This window comes from Eretmochelys imbricata, chromosome 9, assembly GCF_965152235.1.
Source record: "Eretmochelys imbricata isolate rEreImb1 chromosome 9, rEreImb1.hap1, whole genome shotgun sequence".
Lineage (NCBI taxonomy): Eukaryota > Metazoa > Chordata > Testudines > Cheloniidae > Eretmochelys > Eretmochelys imbricata.
The window spans coordinates 52,178,470-52,202,051 of NC_135580.1; positions in this window are offsets into that span (position 1 = coordinate 52,178,470).

Sequence of the window (23,582 nt, forward strand, 5' to 3'; positions counted from 1 at the left end):
GCAGCTGGTGATTTGGACTCATGGGGTCAGATTCTCCTTTAATGAACACCACGCTGAAGAAGTTGCTCCACTGAAATCGGTGGAGTTACTCTGTGAGAAAACTAGTGTACGTGAGAAGAGCCGCTGGCCTGTTATTCAGTTGCCCACTTATATAAATCCCCAGGTGACCAAGCTAGAGCCAAGGTTAGAATCTTGGAGAAGGATTTTATATTCTGGACAGGAAGATTTTATATTCTCCTGTTCTAGCCATAGGCTATGTCTAATGAACTTAGACATCAGCAGCTGGCCTGTGCCAGCTGAGTGAGGCTCAGGGGCTGTTTAATTGCAGTGCAGACGTTGGGCTACAGCCCAAGTTCTGGGGCCCTTCCACCTCACAAGGTCCCAGATCTCGGGCTCCAGCCTGAGCCCAAATTTCTACAACACAATTAAACACCCACTGAGCCCAAGTCAGCTGGCACAGGCCAGCTGAGGGTTTGTCACTGCAATGTAGACATGCTCATCAAGGTCATTTTGGCGTGTACGGAGAAAGAAGCATCTGAACAAGGTGTTGACCCCATAGGACAGACTTGGCTGTTTTTAGTGATACACAGAACTCTGGAGCCTGATTTTCTTCTCACTTACCCAAGCGTAACACCAATCGAGTCACTCCTGCCGTGCACTTGTGTGGGATGAGCTCCTGGATTCTGCTCTATGGCAAAACCTGTTAGTGTCAGTCAGATGCAGGACTCCCACAGGCTGTTAGCATGCTCAGAATAATGGGTCAGCTCATGCTGTTCGTTTGTGACTGCTGGAGGTAAATACCCTCGTGAATTTTGGTGTCAGTTCCTTCATTCTTCTCAGGGCAAATTAATTTTGGCCACACGCCCCAATAACCACTCTTCTGGGAAGACATTCCCACAAGTTATCCCATTCAGGAACAATCCTTCATGTGATCCCACATTGCAGCAGCCTCTGGGTGTTGAGAATAATACCCCAAAGGGTTAACTGTGATGACACTATCCTCGGGGTTAATGGTGTCCCCAGCTGACACCAGGAGAGCATTATTTACTGAGGACACCAAGCTGGCAATTGTTCTTTGGGAGAAAGTAATAAATCTTGTTACATTTCAGTGACTCCATCCCTGTGTTACTTACAGCCGCAGTGAGGCAAGGCTGTGTTTATTCCATCCCCTTGAATATTGATGACACAGAGAAAGCTTCATTCTTTGCAGCCAGCCAAGCCAGCTGAGCATTGTAAGCTTTTATTTTAATTTTATGATTGTAAAGGTGAGTGATTAACTAGAACTGGGCACAGGCTAAGCAGGTGCTTTGCAATCTTTCCCCATAACGCCTCTGCCAATGCACATCAGTCTTGGTCTCCCGCAGCTTTGCTATTTCAGAGCAAGGTCCCCATGTAGTTTTAGCAATGCTATTGTGTTCTGCCCTGCAGAATTTCCAAATACAGGGCCCAAACACTACTCCTCCAGCACAGCAAATTCCTGACCTGTAACAGCCCCTGCTTCTCCAGCCTGGAGCCCCAAATGGCTCTCTCTATGTACAATAATATCATATTGCAATGCAGAGGTGGGTGGGAAACAGTTTTCCCCTCCTGCAAAATTTTTTTGATGTTCTTGAAAAAATTTTCAATCCCAAATTAGATGATAATGTTGAAATCTAAATTCTTTTTATAAACTGAAAATTGCCTGAACAAAAATCATTTCAGGTCAATCAAAACATGTTTTGTTTCAATTTTGTAATCCTTTTAAAATATTTTTAAAACTATAATTAGCTTTAATTTTGGGGCACAAAGTTGCTTTGAACCAGAAAACTGGAATTTTTCATTTTGAAAAGGTTGCAACAATTTCAAAACTTTTTTCAGAATTTTTCTGAGTTTAAAAAATAAAAATGAAGTGAAGCTGACCTTCTCCTGCGAAAAGTTTCAAATTCAGTTACTTGGCATTTTCTGACAAAGTTTCTCTGAAAAATTCCTCCCCATGTCTAGTGCAGGGATCTGCGTACTGTATTAGAGATGGTCAAAAACTTTTCCACCAACATTTTTTTGATGGAAAATTGGTTTTTTGACTAAAAATATTTTTCATGGAAATTTTCTGCTTTCCTCAACTTTTTTTGTTATTTTGTATTTACTTCTGTTGAAAAAACAACCACCAAGATTCAAAAACTTTTGGTTTTCTAAATAGGACTTTCAGCCAGAAACTGGGCAGGGGACTAAATGGTGGTCATGTTTTCACTGAAAAGATTGACTTTCCTGTGGGTGGGAGGGATTTCTGATCAGCTCTACTATCATTACTACTGTCCTATGCCTTTCCTCATCAGAGACTGCCAGTGGACTCAAACATCACAGTGAGCTTAAAATATGGACAGATAGCTACAGGGAAAACCCTGAGACCACCACATCGCTTATTTCAATGTGATTTAAATCAGTGTTTAACCAAGGTTCCAAAGGTAATGAACCAGTGTAGTAACTCATTGTTCCATGAGACCATCCTGTGTCTTTTTTTTTTTTAAGTGCTACTAGTGCTATTGATGAGCTTTAATTTATTACCTTTGCTAAGATTCAGCAGGGCTTTAAGCCTAGGCTAAACAGCAAGATTGTAAGTATAACCCAGATTCGTCTCAAGTGAATTCAAGATCCTGGTTCCCTAAGTATATTTCCCACGGACTTCAAAAGAGACATAAAGCCTTAAGAGACCAAGCATTTTTGCCCCTTTTAGCCATGCGGTGGGGGTGGGGGGGCATTCACGCTGAACTGTTTGCGTTTGGCTGGCGGGGCTCTTCCCTGATACCAGTCACGCGGTGGGAAGAGAGGTGAAGCGATTATCCCAGAGAATTGAGGGGGGGAGGTTTAGCTGGGTTTGTGCTGAACATTAACCCGAAAACCGTGGCCCCTCCTTTTAAATGGCCAACCCAATGGGTGCTTGATATGGGAAAGGAGAGGGCTGCTGTTTGAAACCAAAAGCCGAAAGACTGTGGCTTACCATGGGTGCCTGCAAGCCGAATTCTGTTGCCCGGCCCTGCATGTGTGATCTCTCACACCAAACCAGGAGGCCCTCAATATAAGAGGCAAAATGCGACCTTGTACCGAAAACACATGTGCTATGTAATGTTAACAGCTTGGTTCACTGTGAAAGAGTCTACCCATTGTTCTCTAAAATGTGTCTCTTTAAATACTACTCTCCCTTTTTTTCCTCCCACAGCAGCAAATGTTTCAGTGCTCCCCCTATCATATCCGTCCCAGAGGCTAGCGCAGATAAGAAGGCAAAAAAAAAACCGAACTTGCGATGAAATGTTCTCTGAGCTCATGCAGGCCTCCTGCACTGAAAGAGCCCAGCAGAATGCGTGGAGGCAAGCAATGGCAGAATCCAGGAAAGCAGAAAATGAACACCAGGACAGGAGGGATGAGCAAGGCGAGAGGTTGCGGGAGCAAGGTGGCGGCAGCGTGATGAGAGGAGGCAGGATGCAATGCTGAGGCTACTGGTGGATCAAACTGATATGCTCCAGTGTCTGGTGGAGCTGCAGGAAAGGCAGCAGGAGAACAGACCACTGCTGCAGCCCCTGTGTAACCAAGAGCCCTCCTCCCCAAGTTCCATAGCCTCCTCACCCAGATGCCCAAGAACGCGGGGGCAGGGGTCTCTGAGCACCCAACCACTCCGCCCCAGAGGACTTCCCAAGCAACAGAAGGCTGGCATTCAGTAAGTTTTGAAGTGCAGTGTGGCCTTGTCCTTCCCTCCTCCCCTCCTCTATCACCCCACCCAGTGCTTCCCTCCTCCTCCACCCCTCCCAGGCTACCTTGGCAATTATCCCCCTATTTGTGTGATGAATTAATAAAGAATGCATGATTTTGAAACAACAATGACTTTATTGCCTCTGCAAGCGGTGATCGAAGGGGGGAGGGGAGGGGAGGGTGGCTTACAGGGAAGCAGAGTGAACCAAGGGGGCAGGTTTTCATCAAAGCCAAACAAACAGAACTTTCACACCGTAGCCTGGCCAGTCATGAAACTGGTTTTCAAAGCTTCTCTGATGCGCAGCGTGCCCTGCTGTGCTCTTCTAACCGCTCTGGTGTCTGGCTGTGTGTAATCAGCGGCCAGGCGATTTGCCTCAACCTCCCACCCCGCCATAAATGTCTCCCCCTTACTCTCACAGATATTGTGGAGCGCACAGCAAGCAGCAATAACAGTGGGAATATTGGTTTCGCTGAGGTCTAACTGAGTCAGTAAACTGTGCCAGAGCGCTTTTAAACATCCAAAGGCACATTCTACCACCATTCTGCACTTGCTCAGCCTGTAGTTGAACAGCTCCTGGCTACTGTGCAGGGTGCCTGTGTATGAGACATGAGCCATGGCATTAAGGGGTAGGCTGGGTCCCCAAGGATAACTATAGGCATTTCAACATCCCCAACTTCTGGTCTGGGAAGTAAGTCCCTTCCTGCAGCTGTTCAAACAGACCAGAACTCCTGAAGATGCGAGCGTCATGTACCTTTCCTGGCCATCCCATGTACGCAATCGACTGTATAAAATTGATTTCTAAAAATCGATTTCTATAATATCGACCTAATTTCGTAGTGTAGACATACCCTTCGGTACAAAATGAAACAAAGATGTTCGTGCATGGGAAGAATTCAGGGCTAGACCTTACTCTGCCTAGCACCATAATGATGCCTTTTGCATAAAGAATCCTCCCCAGCAAGACAGGATTATGCCAACCAAGCCAGAAGGGAGGTACTTCACTGCTGTAAGGAAAGACACACCTATGTCTCTCAGGCAGTGCCCTCCCCAGCTAGTGCATGGTTCTGACTACATCATACCAGCTAATTGTGTCCCTAGTCAGAGAGCATGTATACTAGGGACCAGGATATGTGGGCTGCTCCAGTACATGAGCTACCTTCCTCATACTCAGAGAGATCCGCTTGTGCAGGGGAAGCTGTTTCCTGTGCAGGTCCATGGCTACCTAAAGAGAAATGCGGAGTTCAGGGGAAGCAACAGAAATTCAAAGATTGCAGGTAAAAATGTCTTACAAACAGGGTGGTCAGGCAAACAGACCATTGGACTGGGAGTCCGACAGAGAGAAGTGAAGGGATTTGCCTAAGGTGATCCAGCAGCAGAACCAGGAGTAGAACACAGGATTTCTAAGTTCCACCCCCACACACACTTTTTGTCTGTTTAGATTGCAAGTTCTTCTCTGGGTGCTACCATGACGATAAATTATAACAATTTAAGACCATTTTAAAGTGTTTCAAGGCAGACTTTTGTACGTTAGAAAAGCAAGTCAGCTAGGTGTTTACCTTGAATTGTTACCAGAATAGCTTGCCAGAGACAAATGATATGCTATGAAATTACCAACAAACAGAGCAGAGGGCCTCTTTATTACACCACAATGACCTGTCTTCATTACATGGTCACAGAAAAGCTTTACTTTGGAATGTTTTAGCAAGCTTTATTCATTTTATTGGGACTATTTTATGTATCCCTCTCCTTGTAAAGCTTTAGTTACCAGGGGTGAAATCCTGGCCCCATGAAGTCAGTGGCAAAACTTCCCTTGACTTCATAGATTCCAAAGCTAGAAGGGACCATTGTGATCAGCTAGTCTGACATTTTGTATAACACAGGACAGAGAACTGCCCCAAAATAATTTCTCCACTGGGGCCAGGTTTTTAGCCCATGAGTCAAACAGCACAGGGCTCAGAGAGAGCCAGGAAACAGTCAAAAATAATCTAAACATCACTTTTCAAGATCTGAAAAGGACCCAGTTTTAAAATCCAGTATCCCAGCCCCTTTCAAAATTCAAAGCAAGTCCTGGAATCTCCCCTTTCCAATGGTATCAGACACCCCCAGCCTTCCAGGGCAACAAGAGGTCATATGGCAAAGGCATGACACTTTTAGGTATGGGAGAGCTGCCTGCCACTGGCATAGGGGTGAATCTTGCATGACCAGGGGCTGGGAAAGTTGTGGGGCAAATTCCATATTTGGGGGAGAAAGGCAGAAACATTCCTGGCATAGGCAGATTTTGTATTTTAATTTAATCTTTTAATGTCAGCTGATTGAAGCTGCTCAGGGGGCAGAGGAAATAATGAACCCTGAAGAAATGTGTTAGAGGGCAGAGGAAAGGTAGCGTTGATGGAGATGCCTCAGACATAAGTGTGTGACATGAATCTGCAATTTATCATGGGGCATTACTTCCAGGTCTGACGTGGGTGCGTACATGTGCGTGCCTAGACATGCTTGTTTGGGAAACTGGTTAAAAATAACAAGCTATCACTTTAACTTCAAGAGAGCTATGACAATGTACACCAGCTCCTAAATTTTGCTGCAAGAGCCGAGGATATAAATAATCTCTGGCAAGAATGGTTTAACAGGATCCAGAGTGGGTGATGAGGTATTCCAAAGTGAGCCCCGAGATCCAGTTCAGGCTCTTCCCAAAGGCAGTGCTTACTGCATGCCTATCATTGGTGCATCTTATATTCCATAAGTCTAGATCATAAGAGCCCACAGAAGGCCAGGGATGGATGCATTTGCTCATTTGAGTCCTTTGTTCACAGATGCAGCTACTTAGGGTGTCTACATGAGAGACTGCTATAGAGCTGCAACTGTATCTCTGTAGCACTGTAGTGTAGATGCTTACTACATCGACAGAAGGGATTGTTCCATTGATGTAGGTAATCTGTCTCTTCGAGAGGTGGCAGTGAAGAACTCGTCCATTGACCTAGCTGCATCGACAGTTAGGGTTAGCTCAACCAAACTATGTTGCACAGCCCAGCGTGATGTGTGGTTAGGTCAACCTAGGTTTTATGTGTAGACCAGGCCTTATTTTGCAGCTGACTATTCCTGCATTTCAAACTCTTGCATATCTAGGGAAGCTCTATGTTACTGCAACCATTAATGGCCAATAGGAGCAGCTGGAAAAACAGCCATCAACGCCTGCATTTTCTTCACACCGCTCTCTCCGGTCCAGTTCTTTCACTGGCTATTTAATTTGCTGTTCTCTTTAACTGCTAAAAAGTGAGAAACCGCTATTAAGAAAGACATTGAAGCCAGACCTTGTATTGAGAGATCTGGGTCATGTTCAGCAATCTGCACTGATGGAGGAGGGGACTTAACATTGCATCGCTAAACATAACCCATCCAGTGTCCCGAGAGGGTTGTTATTAATCAAATTGAAAAAGACAAATGACCATTAACTCAATCTCCAAAGGACAATAACTCCGCTTATAATGAGGCCCAACTTCCTAATAGTGATCTCGGATATCTGCAAAGTTGCATAATGGATGGGATTTCATTAAATAAGAGGGGATTGCCTGTAATAAATAGGAAGATGGTTTACGGCATCCACAAGAGATTGATGCTTAAAGCAAAATTTCAACACAAGCCTTTTTTTTTTAACCACACAGAACTTCTGGGAAGTTCTTTCATTTAATTTCATCCTCAGCCCCCCTGCACCCCTCACATTTCTCTTTTAGAGAAATATTACAGGAAATGATTGCAGACAAACAAAGCTTAGATGACCACAAACTATTTCCCTGCACTGTAGTCAGCTATTGATTGTGGGGAAATTTGCCTGTGCTGATTGTGTGATATCTGCCTGTCTTCCTTGGTGTTTAGCACACGAGGGAACTAGGAGAACATATGATCAACTCAGAAATCTCTCTGCAGCATGCATGTATATGGACCCATGTGGTAGATTTGCCATAGGTCTCAGGGCCATATTTTCCAGGACTCAGCACCCACAGCTGGGACCAGGTTTCCAAATAGCAATGCTCAGCATCCCACACAACCACAGCGTGCTGAACTCTTTTGAAGAACCTGTCACTGGGGCCAATTTGAGTTGTGGGTACTCAGTGCCTCTGCCCATCAGGAGCATCCTGTATCTACATATTTCACAGGTGATGGCAATATCCTTGTGATGCATTGCAGATTGACAATGTGATGAATTACGTTAATCAGGAACCCGTGCCAGCCTCTCCAGCACTCTGCCCACTCCTCCATACTACTTTGAATGCTCCAACTCTCCGAGCTGCTTCCAGCAGCTAATCAACATTCTACAAAATTGACTCGAGTCTAGTTTGGGTGCAGGTACTGCTCCCTGAATCCTAGAGTGTCTACTTGGGGAGCTGTTTGCCCCTGGACCCCTGTGTATTATGGCAGAGCTATTCCTCCATGAGCCCCAGTGTGTCTCTTCCCATGGCTACTCCCACAAATAGCCCAATGTGTTTTGGGGTGCTGCTATTTGCCCAAGAACCCCAATGCATTGGCCTGCATACTGATCTTGACCTCACCCAACCATATAAAGTGCATGCTTTCCAATAACATTCCCCGGGGTATTTTGTCCCTAGGCATTATGGTTAATCATGGAAAACAGTTTCTATTTTTCATAAAGTTTTTATTAAATATCCTGTCCGTGCCATTCCCCAGAGATACAGAAACCATCTGCAATATGGGGCTTTTAAGAGGCTTTAATAATAAATACGATGTCACCACTCTTTTATGCTTGTAACTATTCATGCTTGAGTGAGCTCCCTGATCCTTTTTATGGGTTTGCTGAAATATAGAATCTCAGCCAAGAGCAGACCAGTTCTAAGCTTGTTGTACTCCCCCTTTAATTCATTTGACGTCTAGGTAACAGGCTGTATCGGGTGGAGCTAAATTTGTATTTATGTATATGCAATAGTGACCAAGTCTGAAGGACAGGGAACAATACATACAAATCCCGGAGCACGATGGGCCTGATTTTCACAGGTGCAGGGCACCTAAGAGCATCCATTAAAGGACATAAGAACTGTTAGGTGTTCCGCAGTTTTGAAAACTGGACCATGTAGGCAAAGAGGGAAACTGCTAAGGACCAGCCTTGCATTCCTCACAGTCTATTCTCAGATAAAACTCCTATTGACTTCACCTGGAGTTTTGACCAAGTAAGAACTGCAGTATTTACCCATACTCAAAGGACAACATAGAACCATTCTTACAAAAGCCAAAGTTCATGCTCAGTGTGACGAAGTGGGAATTTTTTGTAATATTTTTATGAATCCTATGTCTGTCTGTTTCCCTCTGTACGTGGCATTGCTACCCGGGGCAGGGGGGTGGGGAATGGTTAAGTCTGCTTTTGGGGCAGTGCAGGAGTCATGAGAGGTGTATGTGTGTCACCTTGCTGTCTGTAGCACAATGAAAGGGTCATTAAGAAACTGACTGTAACATGCTGAAAGCAACCAGTATCCATGCAGAATCTGAAAAAGACAATGCGAAGCCCCAGCAACCGGAACATTGACACCTAGCAATCCATGACCCAGAGGAAGAAGGTTTTCCCTCCCATGCACTCCTCTCAGCTGGGTTGCTGAGCAAAGGTCAGCTTGAAAATGGATAGGAGACATATAGGGGGGAAAGAATGCCTTCTGGAAGAGGCTGGCTGCTCTGACCTCGGACTGACAAAGGTTCAGAGAGAGACAGAGCCTGAAATGGAGTCCATCACAGCTTGGCTGGTGGATTGCTCTGGCTTGGCCAGATGGACTATGCCTTAATCTATAGTTCTCTGTGCAAGCCAACAGATTTCCAATGCTGAGTTCCAGTTGACTAATAAACCCTACTGTCCATTGCCTCGGCTAGACATTCTTCCTCTCTGCCTCTCTCTGAAAACCTTGCCCAGAGGAGGTCCCCAATGGCAATCTGCACGGTTACCTTGGCAACGGTGCTTTGATCAGTTGGAACCTCTTAGCACAGCAGCTCTTAATTTGATCCTATATATCTTAAGAAATCCATGTTGCAGCTCCGTGGCTCTGAGGGCGTTGCTCTCTGTCCACCTAAGCAATGCTAACACAGGCCGGAATGAAACGTTCCCCGAGGCCTAGTCCATCCCAAGCATTCAGCCTCCTCACATCGGTTGTTCGTCACTTTGCCTAGATTCTAAGTTCCTTCTCCTCCTGCAAAGCTTGTGTTCATTTCAGGCACAAACCCCTCAGTCTCTGACAGGCTCTGGGCCTGCTCCACCAGCAAGTGTCCATTCTTCCCAGACCAAGTTCCCCATTCTTAAGTCCCTGGTCTGCCACTCCTTCTTTCATGCAACAAAGCTATTTGGGTCTAGAAGAGAAGGGGGTTCCCAGGGCAGCCTGGTTATGAGGCACAAACAATCTCCCCTTGCCCCACCCTTTTCTCTTTGGCTCCAATTCAGTGACATTTGAAGGATGTGCTTAAGTCCCAGTGAAGTTAATATGGCTTGGACAAGTGATTCAAGTTTTTAAATCCCCAAGATTTAATTGGGGATTGGTCCTGCTTTGAGCAGGGGGTTGGATTAGATGACATCCTGAGGTCCCTTCCAACTCTGATATTCTATGATTCTATGATTCTAAGTTACCCACATGCTTAAATGCTTTGCTGAACCTGGGTGGCGTGCTGAATTGAGGCCTCTCCCTCTCGCCAGCTGTCCTCTCCCAGTTGCCATGGGCCTTTTGGGCTCCAGCATTTCATCCCTCTTCTTATTAACCTCACTAATGTTTTCATCCGACTCTGGAACGGTTTCAGAGGGCTACTTTGCAGCCCTATATCACCATATATGGACTGCACAGTGAGGATAGGTGATGAAATAGGATGCCGCCTTTTCTGATTCCTCCAGTCAAATCTTTTTTGCTGAGGTTTAAAACAAGTAGGCTCCCCATTTTCCCACTTGTTTCTTCTTTTGTGCACTCCTGCTACCCAGTCAGAGCTGAGCAGGCCCTGGCTGTTGCTGCCAGCAGAGAAAGAGAGCAGAGAGAGAAGACATCAATACCCTGACAGGTTCTCTCTCTTCCCCCTCTGCTCCCACATCCTCCCTCTATGTTAGCTCTTTCCCTCTCACCTCCTGCATGTCTGTCCGTCCTCCTGCTATCACTCCATCTCCAGACACTCCTGGACTTGGCACTTCCTTTTGAATTAACCTGTAGGACCCGGTGACCGTGAGTAGCGATGGAGATTGTCCATTGAGGAGGAGTGAGCATTTCTAAATTCATGTTTTATAAATAATGGTCCGTGGCTCTTGTCAGCAGCTTTGCAATTAACTCCAGCAGAGACATGAAGAGAATTGGCCTGCCTGTGATTAAAACTCCTGTGCACCCTGGGTAGAGCTGCTGGGCTAGTGAGCTCTCCACAGAACTAAGGACCAAACCACTTCAGATGTTTGTGCTTTGGATTAATTGCTCCACTCCAAGAATTCATTTGCTCCGGTGGTGGAGATTGGAACTAATTCCACAGGGGACAAGGCAATTCCAAAAGAGAAAATGGCGAAGTCTGACTTTATTATGATATGTTCCTCCCATTGCAGTAGCTGTTGGAGCCCCAGCCATGGACTAGGACCCCACTGGGCCAGGGCTGAACAAAGAGAACAAAAAGATGGCTCCTGCCTCAAAGAATATGCTACAGGGCCAAACCTAATGGATTCCCATCACAACTAAAGGATATTGAAAACAAAACAGGGCTTCCTTGAACCTCAGAGTGGGCAGAGCAGGATCCTATATGAAGTCCACTAGACAAGTGCCCTAGCAGATGTACTTATTTGTCAGGTGCTTAGACACCATAGTGGTGAGTGCTACAATAAAACCTAAGATAGACCCACACACTCCACAGCTACGTGGAGAAGGAAAGCAGAGAACAGGGGCTAACACAATGGTATTGATGAGAGAGTACCTGGTCCTTGCAGAGTCAAGAGAGATGGGAGGTGGAAGAAAATCTCTGCATGAGAATGGATTTGTGTATAGGACCAGCAGTAGTGAACAGCTGGGCGGTGAATCACCAGGCACTCTCCCCTCCACTCCCACATCCTCCCTCTATGTTAGCTCTTTCCCTCTCACCTCCAAGCAACCAGGAGAACTTGCAGGCCCCTTGGTTCCAGCACAGGAACAACACAGGAAATAGCTCAGCGCAGGATTGCACTTAATCCCGCACTGGCTTGTTACTGGTGTCCTAATTTGCCACTGAGGGAGGAGGAGTAAGAGGAACTGAGTGACTGAGAGGAGAGTCAAGAGGTGGTTTATGTGGTGGAGGTTTTCGGCATCGGGAGTGCTGAGATGGCGAAGAGAAAGTGAGTTGCAGCGGGAAAAGGATAGGCATGAGCTGATCTTGAACAAAGCCTTTCAATTAGTTGTTAGGTATGGGCTTTTTACAAAATATGAGTAAGCGAGGCCCCTTTTCCTCCTCCACCTGTGTGGCTGTCTCTTGAATCAAGCTCTCCCAGGAAGGATAATTATTATAATGTATTATTTGTGCTGAAGAGGCCCGGCTATTTCATTCCCACTCTCCCCTTGGAGCAGGTACTGTGCTGAATTTTGACTCCAGCTGCCTGTTGGCACTAGTGGTGCGGCACGAGTGTTAATTTTCACCCACGTTGAAGAAGTCCTTGAATAATGTATTGGTTATTTATTCTGCTGGAGAGGAAGGTCAGACTGTGCATTTAAATGGAAATGCTCTTCACAAAGCAATGCTATTATCCCCATTGTGCAGATGGGGAACAAAGGCTAAGTGACTTGCCTAGGATCACACAAGGGGCATGTGTCAGTGCAGAGACTTGAACCTCCAACTTTCTAACCTAGTTCTCCACTCAAACCACAGCACTAGCCTTCATCTTCTTAAAAATGCTTTCTCATTTCCTACTACATAAAGATCTGCCAGTTGCACAATGCTAATTGTAACTCTCACAACTTTAGCTGAATTTCATATTTGGTGTTTTTAAATCCCAGTTCCCAGGTACACGTGAATAGAAGAGACAAATGTGTGCTACCCTCAGGTTATACATCTTGGGTTGTTGGGTTTTTTTGGTAATTTGAACATGTTGCCATCTACTGGCTGATTGCAGGTTAGATGAAATGTGGATCCTTCTATGGGTAATAGTTATCAGAGACCTTCCTTTAGCTTGGGTCATAGAAAATATTTTGAGAGGTTCTAATCCAAGTTCCTCAGGTGGGTGTGGTTGATTCTGGAGAGATGGTAACCTCTCTGGCAACTGCAGCCCCTTTGTAATACAGACTTTTTGTGTTTTTCCTTCTTAGCACCTGTAATTGCCATGAGCCCTTTTTAAAAATTGGCATCACATTAGCTATCCTCCAGTCATTTGGTACAGAAACTGATTTAAATGATAGGTTACAGACTACAGTCAGCAGTCATGCAATTTCACATTTGAGTTCCTTCAGAACTCTTGGTTGAATCCCATCTGGTCCTGGTGACTTATTACTGTTTAGTTTATCAATTTGTTTCAAAACCTCCTCTAATGACACCTCAGTCTGTGACAGTTCCTCAGATTTGTCACCTAAAAAGAATGGCTCAGATATGGGAATCTCCCTCACATCCTCAACCGTGAAGACTGATGCAAAGAATTCATTTAGTTTCTCTGCAATGGCCTTACTGTCCTTGAGCTCTCCTTTAGCATCTCGGTCATTCAGTGGCCCCACTGGTTGTTTAGCAGGCTTCCTGCTTCTGATGTTCTTAAAAAAAAATTGCTATTACTTTTTGAGTCTTTGGCAAGCTGTTCTTCAAATTCTTTTTTGGCCTTCCTAATTATATTTTTACACTTCATTTGCCAGAGTTTATGCTCCTTTCTGTTTTCCTCACTAGGATTTAACTTCCACTTTTTAAAGGTTGCCTTTTTGCCTCTCATGTCTTCTTTTACTTTGTTTAATCACAGTGACACTTTTTTGGTTCTCTTACTATGTTTTTTAATTTGGGGTATACATTTAAGTTGAGCCTCAATTATGGTCTCTTTAAAAAGTTTCCATGCAGCTTGCAGGGATTTTACTTAGGGTGCTGTACCTTTTAATTTCTGTTTAAGTAAACTCCTCATTTTTGTGTAGTTCCCCTTTCTGAAATTAAATACTACAGTGTTGGGCCAATGTGGTGTTGTCTCCACCAAAGGGATGTTAAATTTAATTATATTATGGTCACTATTACCAAGCAGTCCAGCTATATTCACCTCTTGTACCTGATCCTGTGCTCCACTTCAGACTAAATCAAGAATTGCCTCTCCTTTTGTGGATTCCAGGACTAGCTATTCCAAAAAGCAGTCATTTAAGGTGTCAAGAAATTTTATATATATCTGCATCCCGCCCTAAGGCAATATATACCCAGTCAATATGCGGATAGTTGAAATCCGCCATTGTTATTGATTTTTTTATTTTAATAGCCTGTCTAATCTCCTGAGCATTTCACAGTCACTATCAACATTCTGGTCAGGTGGTCGGTAATATATCCCACTGCTATAGTCTTATTATTCAAGCATGGAATTACTATCCATAGAAATTCTATGGTACAGTTTTTGGTTCATTTAAGATTTTTACTTCATTTGATTCTACGCTTTCTTTCACATATAATGCCACTCCCCCACCAGCACGACCTGTTCTGATATATTTTGTACCTGGTATTACTGTGTCCCATTGATTATCCCCATTCCACCAAGTTTCTGTGATGCCTATTATATCAATTCCTCATTTAATACGAGGCACATTTAATACGAGGAACAGCTGCCATATGAGGAGAGATTAATAAGACAGGGACTTTTCAGCTTGGAAAAGAGATGAATAAGAGGGGATACGATAGACGTCTATAAAATCATGACTGGTGTGGAGAAAGTAAATAAGGAAGTGTTATTTACTGATTCTCATAACATGCGAACTAGGGGTCACCAAATGAAATTAATAAACAACAACAATTTAAAACAAAGAAAAGGGAATATTTTTTCACACAATGCACAGTCAACCTGTGGAACTCCTTGCCAGAGGATGTTGTGAAGGCCAAGATTATAACAGGGTTCAAAAAAGAACTAGATAAATTCATGGAGGATAGGTCCATCAATGGCTATTAGCCAGGGTGGGCAAGGATGGTGTCCCTAGCCTCTGTTTGCCAGAAGCTGGGAATGGGCGATAGGAGATGGATCACTTGATTACCTGTTCTGTTCATTCCCTCTGGGGCACCTGGCATTGGCTACTGTCAGAAGACAGGATACTGGGCTAGATGGACCTTTGGTCTGACCCAGTATGGCCTTTCTTATGTTCTTATTTTTGTCCAAAAAATGTTTTTAGGGGGATGGGAAGGGGAGAAGATCTCATTTCCCAACCAGCTCCACTTCAGATTGTCTGATCTTGTCTACATGGGGAAGTGAGGGCAGAGTAAGCCAGGATGTGAATTTAAAGCATGCTAGTTCACCCACATTAACTCCCCATGTGGACACTCTTATTCCACCTGAAAAGGGCCTTAGTGCACTTTAGCTTAAGACGCTAGCTTCTTAGGGCTCTCTTCCTGTGTAGACAAGCTCTGAGAGAACAAAGACATTCCCTGCACTATATATTAATATATCTGGGCCATGTGTTTTCATCAAGAATATCACTGCCATGGTTATATTGAGCCTTCATGCAATCTGGTGCAATTCAGAGAAACTGGTATAGAGGTGCTGCAGATCAAAGAGGTATATGGGCTAAACTGATGTGAGAGGAGGAGAGAGGTGCTGGAGTATACAAATTCACATACATACAAAAGTTTTAAAAAAACGGTGATGGGAGAGGGGAAAGGAAGAACCAGGATAAACAAACTAAGATCATAAGAGTCTATAACATGAAGCACTTCTCCAGACCTGGATTCTACTCAGTGTGGCCACTGGGTGACCTTGGGCAAGTCAAGTCCCCTCTCTGTGCCTCAGTTTACCAATTTGTAAATGGGAGATAATTATAGGGATTTCCTTTGTAAAGAGCTTTGTGATCAATAGTTAGCCACCAGAGGTGGCTGTAACTGTATGACCTGCTAGTTTCATCTTAATCAACATGGCTTAAAAAATCACTTTAGCTATAAAAGCAAAATGATATTTTTAGCAACAGTGGGAGTATAGTTGAAGTAGAGATGGAAAATAACCTGCAAAGGGGAAGTCAAACACAACACAAATGTTATCCATATTTCACTGAAAACAATAATTTCTCTGGGTCTTTCTGACAGCATCCTTCCTCTTAAATGATGGATTTTCATAGCATACTGTCATGAATGGTCACATCAGCATATGACTCAAACTGGACACAGTGGACTTGTTAAATAGGGGTTGTTTGGATTCAAACTTGCTTTAACAGGGCTCTGCTGGCTTTGTCTTTTCAGCAGCTTTGGTATTTTCTTGTTTATGATTGGGGCCGGTCACAATTTTTTCCACTGAAATTGTCTGTTGCTGGAAAATTTGGGGGGGGGGGGAGGGTTTGACTAAAAGAAATGGTTTGTGCAAAATTTTTCCATAGAAAATTTAGAGTTTTCATCTTAAAAAACTGAACACAAATATTTTGTCCAAAAAAACAATATTTTGATTTGGAAATGCTGCTGCAATATCTCATGAGAGCTGTAGTTTGTTTGCCTCATGTCCCTGTTTTTGTGCATGGGTTGGCTCCCAGATAGACTATATCTACCATGATGCACCACCTCCATGGTCTTACCTCTTGGAAAGGGAAAGATGTGGTCTGACTAGAGAGCTGAGTCTATAGAGAAGAATATGGTCCCTTGGGGCACCATGGCAGCATTTCCAAATTAAAATATTTAAATTTTTGAATTTCTCCTGAAAATTGAAAGCTTCTGTGAAAAAATTAGACATTTATTTTCACTTGTCAAACCTTCTGGGGGGAGCCTTTTTTCTTACCAGCTCTATTTTGAATAATTCAATCCATGTCTTGGAAATCAAGTTTTCAGTTAGGAAAAAGAAGGTGACCGAGATGCAGAGATACCAGAGAGGTTTTCTGATATGATCCCACAGTTTGGGCTCACTCCTCCTCACCCCATATGTTGCACAAAACCTGTGGCCTTGCCCAAAGGAGAAGTTTATAGTGTCCTTCTTTCAGCTTATTCTTCCTGAAGTGCTAGTGAGTCTATTGATCTTGGTCATGTCCCTCCAATAATGCTCAACAAGTATTGCTCTCCGCACAAGTGGATAGGAGAGGCACAGAGATCAGACAGCAAGCAATGTAATTTGTATACACCTTATGCAGCGTGCTTTTTGAGGCTAAGACATCTTTACTCTCAGGCTGGCATTGCTGTAAAAGTCCTCTAACTCATCATTTGGGATGGTACCATAGGTTCACATGGTGCCTTACAGACTTCAGTGGAGCTGTGTCAGTTTATATTAGCGAAGAGTTTGGCTCACTGTGTGTGACCAAAGCATTTAATAAAGAAATGTGGGTATTGCTTCTGTTCCCTTATTTGAGGACTGCATTTTTTTTAAAGGGAGAAAAACAAACAATAAATGGAAAACAGTGAATAACAGCAATACTGGTGCAAATGTTCACGTGCACAAATCATTCTGAAGCTGTCAGGATGTGTGGACAGCAACACTTCATGGCCCCAATGCAATTGGGACCGCAGTGTGCTAAGCACTGTGTATACACCTAGCAGGAGACATACTCTGCCTTAAAGAGGCAGGATGGATAAAATATGGGAAGGGAAGCAGAGGTGAAGTGACTTGGACCTGATCACACAGCGAGTCAGTGCCAGAGTCAGAAGTAGAACCCAGGTCATTTGAGTCCAGTCATCCTTCGCTCTATTCACTAACTTATAATGGCTGTTGCTTCCAGTAATAAACTGATGGTGGTTGAAATACGTACAAGCAACAAGTATTATGGTCCCACGGATACTAGATGAGCAAGCTTGCTAAACTGATTCACACAACTTTGTGTGACTCACTTATTTTGTGTTATTCAAAAACAATTCAGGGGGGGTGGGGGGGCGGGGATATCCAAAGTGCTTACATGACATAGGAATCCACTTTTCAAGAGTGACTCAGACAAATTTTATATTCACAATTAAAACTTGTCACATCTCATCCAATCAGGGGACAACTATACCATGTAACTTGCATAACTAAAAAATACAGCATGAATTGCAGACTGAATCTGTCAACTGGATATACAGTTTGAAACTTGCTTTCCATATATATTCAAGGATCTGAGCTCTGTGACTTCTGAGGAGTAAAAGTGACTCTGGCTGTGAGTTAGGACCCATTTCTTGATCAATATAATGCAGAGCTAGTTCCTCCCTCAGGGTGCCCACACCACACAACAGGAGGCCTGGAACAAGATCTAAAACCAAGATTTCGCACTTATGGGCCTGATTGAAAGCTTATTGAAGACCATGGAATGAGTCCCATTGACTCCAATGGGCTTTGGATCAGGGCCTATTGCTTGGGCTCACCAGAACCTAGCACAAGACCCATTTTATGTCACTGTTGGGTGCTTCAGGTTGTCTGCCTTATAATTGTGAAGGACTGTAACCATATTATCCAGAATGGAATGCTGTCTGGGACTACGATATTGGTGAGATAGCGTGCCAATGACTCACTCCCAGCTTTCCTGATGTTCCCCCCATACTTCCACAAATAACTCTGAGAGGTGGCATTGCAGAGGACACACCGTCCTCTGGCATTCACCCCAAGTGTCCACAGGTTAACTGAGGGCTGAGAGAAGCTATTATTCAAAAGGAAAGGCAAATGTCATTGTAGGAATAGACACCTTTCCATAAAGCAGGGCCACTCTTGTTGTCTTCCAACAGTAATATCAGGCACTTATCTCAATGGGGATGGTTTCATACGCTTGACCGCAGGCAAACTAAGTGCTGCCCATGAACTATTGATTACAACAGACCATTATCTGTCTACCTCCCCTCCCTCCCAGCTCCTCCACATATTGAGATAATCTCTTAAATACATGCATTGCTCTCTCACTGCTCCACTTCCTTTATCTCACTGCTGTTTCGGCTTCCCCAGTTTATCTGCTCCCAGCGAGTGCAAGCTGAAAGGGATCATCCATCAGTGCAACTCTCTGAACTCCACTCCATAGAGTGACTCATGCAGAAGGAGGCGAAAGCAGTCTCACTGGGATGCTTTAGAAGGGAGACAGGGTGGGAAAGGGGACATACTTGGGGGAGCTCTGGAGAAGCACCCCACCTTGTCATGCTTATGCTCAGTTTACTTGAAATAATATCCTGTTACTGGAGCTGATGTCACATCTTCATACCCTAAGACATGGAGTGAGATTACCATTTCAATGCACGATTAGTAACAAAATAGCACTGCATACTTTGCATTCTGTGTCATGCAAATCTAGGCTTACCCGGGACTGAAAACAGCAGTGACACATGTGAACGGTGAGAGTTATTTCAGGAGATGCAGCAATGCTATTGATCCATATTGAGAGCAGGCTACTAAGGCTTTCCATCAGAGATGGTGGTATTGCAGTGTCTTGCTTGAGTCATCAGTTTCCAGGTATCCCTCCTATATTGGAGCAGTCTGTGTCTTTCATAAAAGGTAGAGCTGGGTGAAATTTTTTGGCAACACGTATTCAGGGGAAAATTCTGATTTGGTGGTCCCAGCATATTTTGCAAATTCATGTTGGTTTCACCAAATATTTCATGTCAAAAGAAAAGTTCTGAAAATCTCAATGTTTCATTCCAACATTCTCAAAACAAAGCACTTTGATTTTTTTTTATTGGAAAAATCTTTTTTGTTTTGACATCATCTTGAATTTTATTTAAAAAATCAAAAATTAAATTGCTCAACATTGAAACCAATGGAAACTTTTGTACTCCAAGTCGCCATTTTTTTTTAATTAGGTCAACCTAAAACTACATATATATTTCTTTAATTATTAACAAACTGAAATCTGTTCACAGGGCTCTATAAGAGAGTTGACACCAATGATAATATCAACAGGAAGGAAAAGAGATGCTGAACAGTAAGGACATATCCCTAAAAATGAAGGAAGAAAGATATTTTACACTAGGCCTGATTGACTCAATGGGTATGAGATCTAGCCAGAGACTGTAACAGGTGAACATGAAATCCAGCTCTGCATTTCTTTTTCAAAGGCTGATTCACAGTCCATACCATGTGAGTACAGAAATCTAGTTCTGGTTCTTCTCCTTCCAGTCTACTCTGTAGTTACACTGGTCCTGCCATTTGGAGATGGGATCCCAACACCAGCTGTTTGCAAATAATAGCATAAAGCAACAGAAATCAACATGGAGAATATTGCTCTACCTGCCCTCTCTTGCTTTAAGTCAGTGTTGCTTTTGTTCTAGTCAGGGCAGCTTTTCCAGCCACAGAATTTGTTTAAAATTCCCCAGGGGCAAGTTGGCATTCCCAGCCACAAGGCATTATGTATCTAGCCTGAACTGGTGAGAAATCAGCACATTACCTATTATGTTAACCTGCCTCACTAATGGCCCGCTAGCATGCAGAAAGGCCGAATATATGTTTGCTGTATGTATGAGCACTGGTCAGGAACACCATGAGAAAGAGGAGGTGAGAGAGCCCTCAGGGGGAACACTTTAGAGGTTCTGTAATATGTGCTTTCAGCAACAGTTCAGCTGTAAGTGGCTCCGTTTCACTCCTTGTTTGTATGGCAAGTAGAGAGATGTTCAGCCCTCTGCAGATATGGCCAAATTAGGATGCTTTAAAACACAATTTCAGAGGCCTGAGGCCTGGTCCCAACTAAAAAATTTGGGTTGACCCACCTATATAGCTCAGGGGTGTGAAAAAAAAATTGATATGTACCAGGCTTGTTATCCCAAGGGGAGTCTCTGACTCGCTTCAAACCAAACACACTGCTTCAGATAGAATAAACAAACAAAAATTTATCAACTACAAAGGATAGATTTTAAGTGATTATAAGTCAAAGCACAACAAGTCAGATTTGGTCAAATGAAATAAAAGCAAACACATTCTAAGCTGATCTTAACACTTTCGGTGCCCTTACAAACTTAGATGCTTCTCACCACAGGCTGGCTGGTTGCCCTTCAGCCAGACTCTCCCCTTTGATCAGCACTTCAGTCGCTTGGTGGCGGTGTCTGTAGATGGAGGTGGAAAAGAGAGAGACAGCATGGCAAACGTCTCTCCCTTTTATCATGTCCTTTCTTCCCTTTGGCTTTGTCCCCCACCCCTTCAAAGTCAGGTGAGCATTACCTCATCATAGTCCCAAACTGACCAAGGGAAGGGGGGTGACTCACTTGAGAGTCCAGCAGATCCTTTGTTGCTGCCTAGGCCACTGTTCTTTGTTCCTGTGAGACTGGACTGGGTTTGTCCCATACATGCCCTGATGAGGTGTGAACTGCCCCTCTGCTCCTGGAGAGTTTTTGCCTGAGCTTGTTTTAAGCCATGGGGACACATTTTCAGCTTCATAACTATATTCATGAAATTACTACCTATAACATTAGTATAACAATGCTCAGTGCATCATGAGCCGTCCGAAGACACCTGACATGACAAACCTTGCATTGGATATCACACAATCATATTATAAGGATGAACATGGGGATGCAGGGTGTTCCCCTGAGGTACAGCACATCACACCGCAACTGCAGTGTTGCAAGTACATACAAGTCCTGAGGCACAGAGCACTGACGTCAGTGAGGGTGAGTCTTTCATATTGACGTCAATGGGCTTTGAATGAGGCTCTGATTAAGCAATGACTCTAGTATTGGCCCAGAAGCTACTAGAGACAGCAGAACTGCTGCTGCCACTTCCAAAGCATTCAGAAGGTGGATAACCCCCCATTCACAGCCCCCCTCCCTTCCCAGCCTGTGAGAGATAACGGGTCTCAGCATCATGCTCTTGAGACGCTCCAACATGTTTGCCTCTACATGTGGTGAGTTTGTGTCTGTCAGTGTGTGCCTCACAAGAGCCAGCAGGATACGCGTCTCTCCTGAAATCTAGGAACACTCACATTCTCCTGGGGTCTTTTTGATGCAAGTTCTAAACAAAACAAAAAATAAAAAAATCTGAAATGTTTTCCCATGAAATGTTTTTGTTTTGGAAAATTTTAAGAAAAGTGAATTTAATCCAAAATGACTTTTTTCTGGAAAAATATTTTCCATGAAACCCTATTTTCTGATGAGAACTTCTGTCAGCTTTTTTTACAGCTCTAGTTCTATTAGTCACATAATCAGGCCCACTGTGTCCTTTATCTTCTCACTTGCACCAGTCTTGTATTGGCATAATTCCAATGACTTGAATAGTTATTCTTGACTGACACCAGTCTGAAAGAAGACTCTAACCTAATGATTTGTTTCCAGATAAAGAGGTATTCAAACAGTAAAATACACTAATATGAGAAATACAGAAGGAAGAAAATAGTTACTATGGAGATTTTCAAAAGCTCGAAGGAGACATAAGCACCCAACTCTCAATGACTTTCAATGCCAATTGGACAGCTAACTACCCTTTGTGCCTTTGGAAGATCTTCTATCTAAGTACTGCTGGTACCATGCTTAGCATGGAAGGGACAGAACGATATGCCCAGCTGTTCTGGTCATCCATTGTAAACAGGATGTCTATAAACATTAGGATAATTGCTTAAACAAGTGTCACTGCTATAATCCTGGCAATGCCTCGGCTGGTAGGAAAACTTCACTTTTCCTCTGTGTCCAGGAAGTGATCAGTCATTGCAGCTGGGAGGTAAGGTGCTGCTATAAAAATGTCCTTCTGATAGGCAAACACTGATACTGTGGTAGGACAGACCAGTGGCAGACTTTCTCCAGCATTGGAGACAGCCTGATGTAATGTTTATACTCAAGACTGGTGTCTGTCATGAAATGGGGATGGGTTCATCTATCATTTTAAATGTGTCATGTCCTATTATAGTGCTTATACAGCATTAGCCAAATCCTTTACAACCTTTAATGAGATTAGTCTGGTGTCAGAAAGTAAACTGGCGGATGGGGCAGGGATAATTTTGCTAGGGATTTGGCCTGGCTAGCTCTGGGGAAATAACTTTCCTGGGACTGTTTTTCTTGTGTGACACCTTCCAGTGCTTCATCAGAAGTGCTAGCCTCTATTTCCCCCACCTTCAATGCCTCATATTTATGTGTCAATATTGATTGAAGAAGGATTTTGTGTGGCATGTAAAGCTTCCTTGGAACTAAGCAGCAGGGAACAGATCTGGAAATCAAATCAGATTTGTTGAGGCTAAATATGTTTGTTAACATTATAAATGTAAGATGGGTTTTTAGTGAAAGCAATAAAGTACGTTGCAAGATTATGCATTAAAACCATAACTATGGAATAATGCAAATTTTTGGTTCTTAGGGATGAGCCTGCCTGGGGGAGTCTTTTAAAAGCATCTAGAGTTCCTTTGAAAGTCTCTTGCAATTCTTCCCCCTTACAGTGGTGCGCAGTTGGCTGGGAGGGGTAGAGCAGAAGAGGGCAGGAATTACTCCCCTGGTGTGCACTGCACTGCCATGTGAGGGTGAGTATGCCACACCTTTTCGGGGAGGGGTGGCTAAGTGCACCCCTCCCTTGGGCTGTGGGGAAGGTCTTCTGAGTGCCCCAGAAGGAATTCCTTCCTACCATATGACCAGCTGAATCTAGCTCTTTCTACTATGCAGCTAAGGATGGCCCAGGCAAACTTCATGCCAGTGTCTCCCTCCATGCCAGCATAGTCACTCACAGCCCCTTGGTAGCTGAGGTAGGGCAGCAAGGGGTCAGTCAGGCAGCTGCAGAGAAGACAGGTAATCGGTTACTGTATGTCTCCACATTCACTTGAACTGAAGATCCATTTTCCTCATTTAATCAAAGAAATTGTACAATGTGTGTGAGGGGGTGAGGTGAGGTGGGGTGAGGCAACCTCCAAGAAATCCC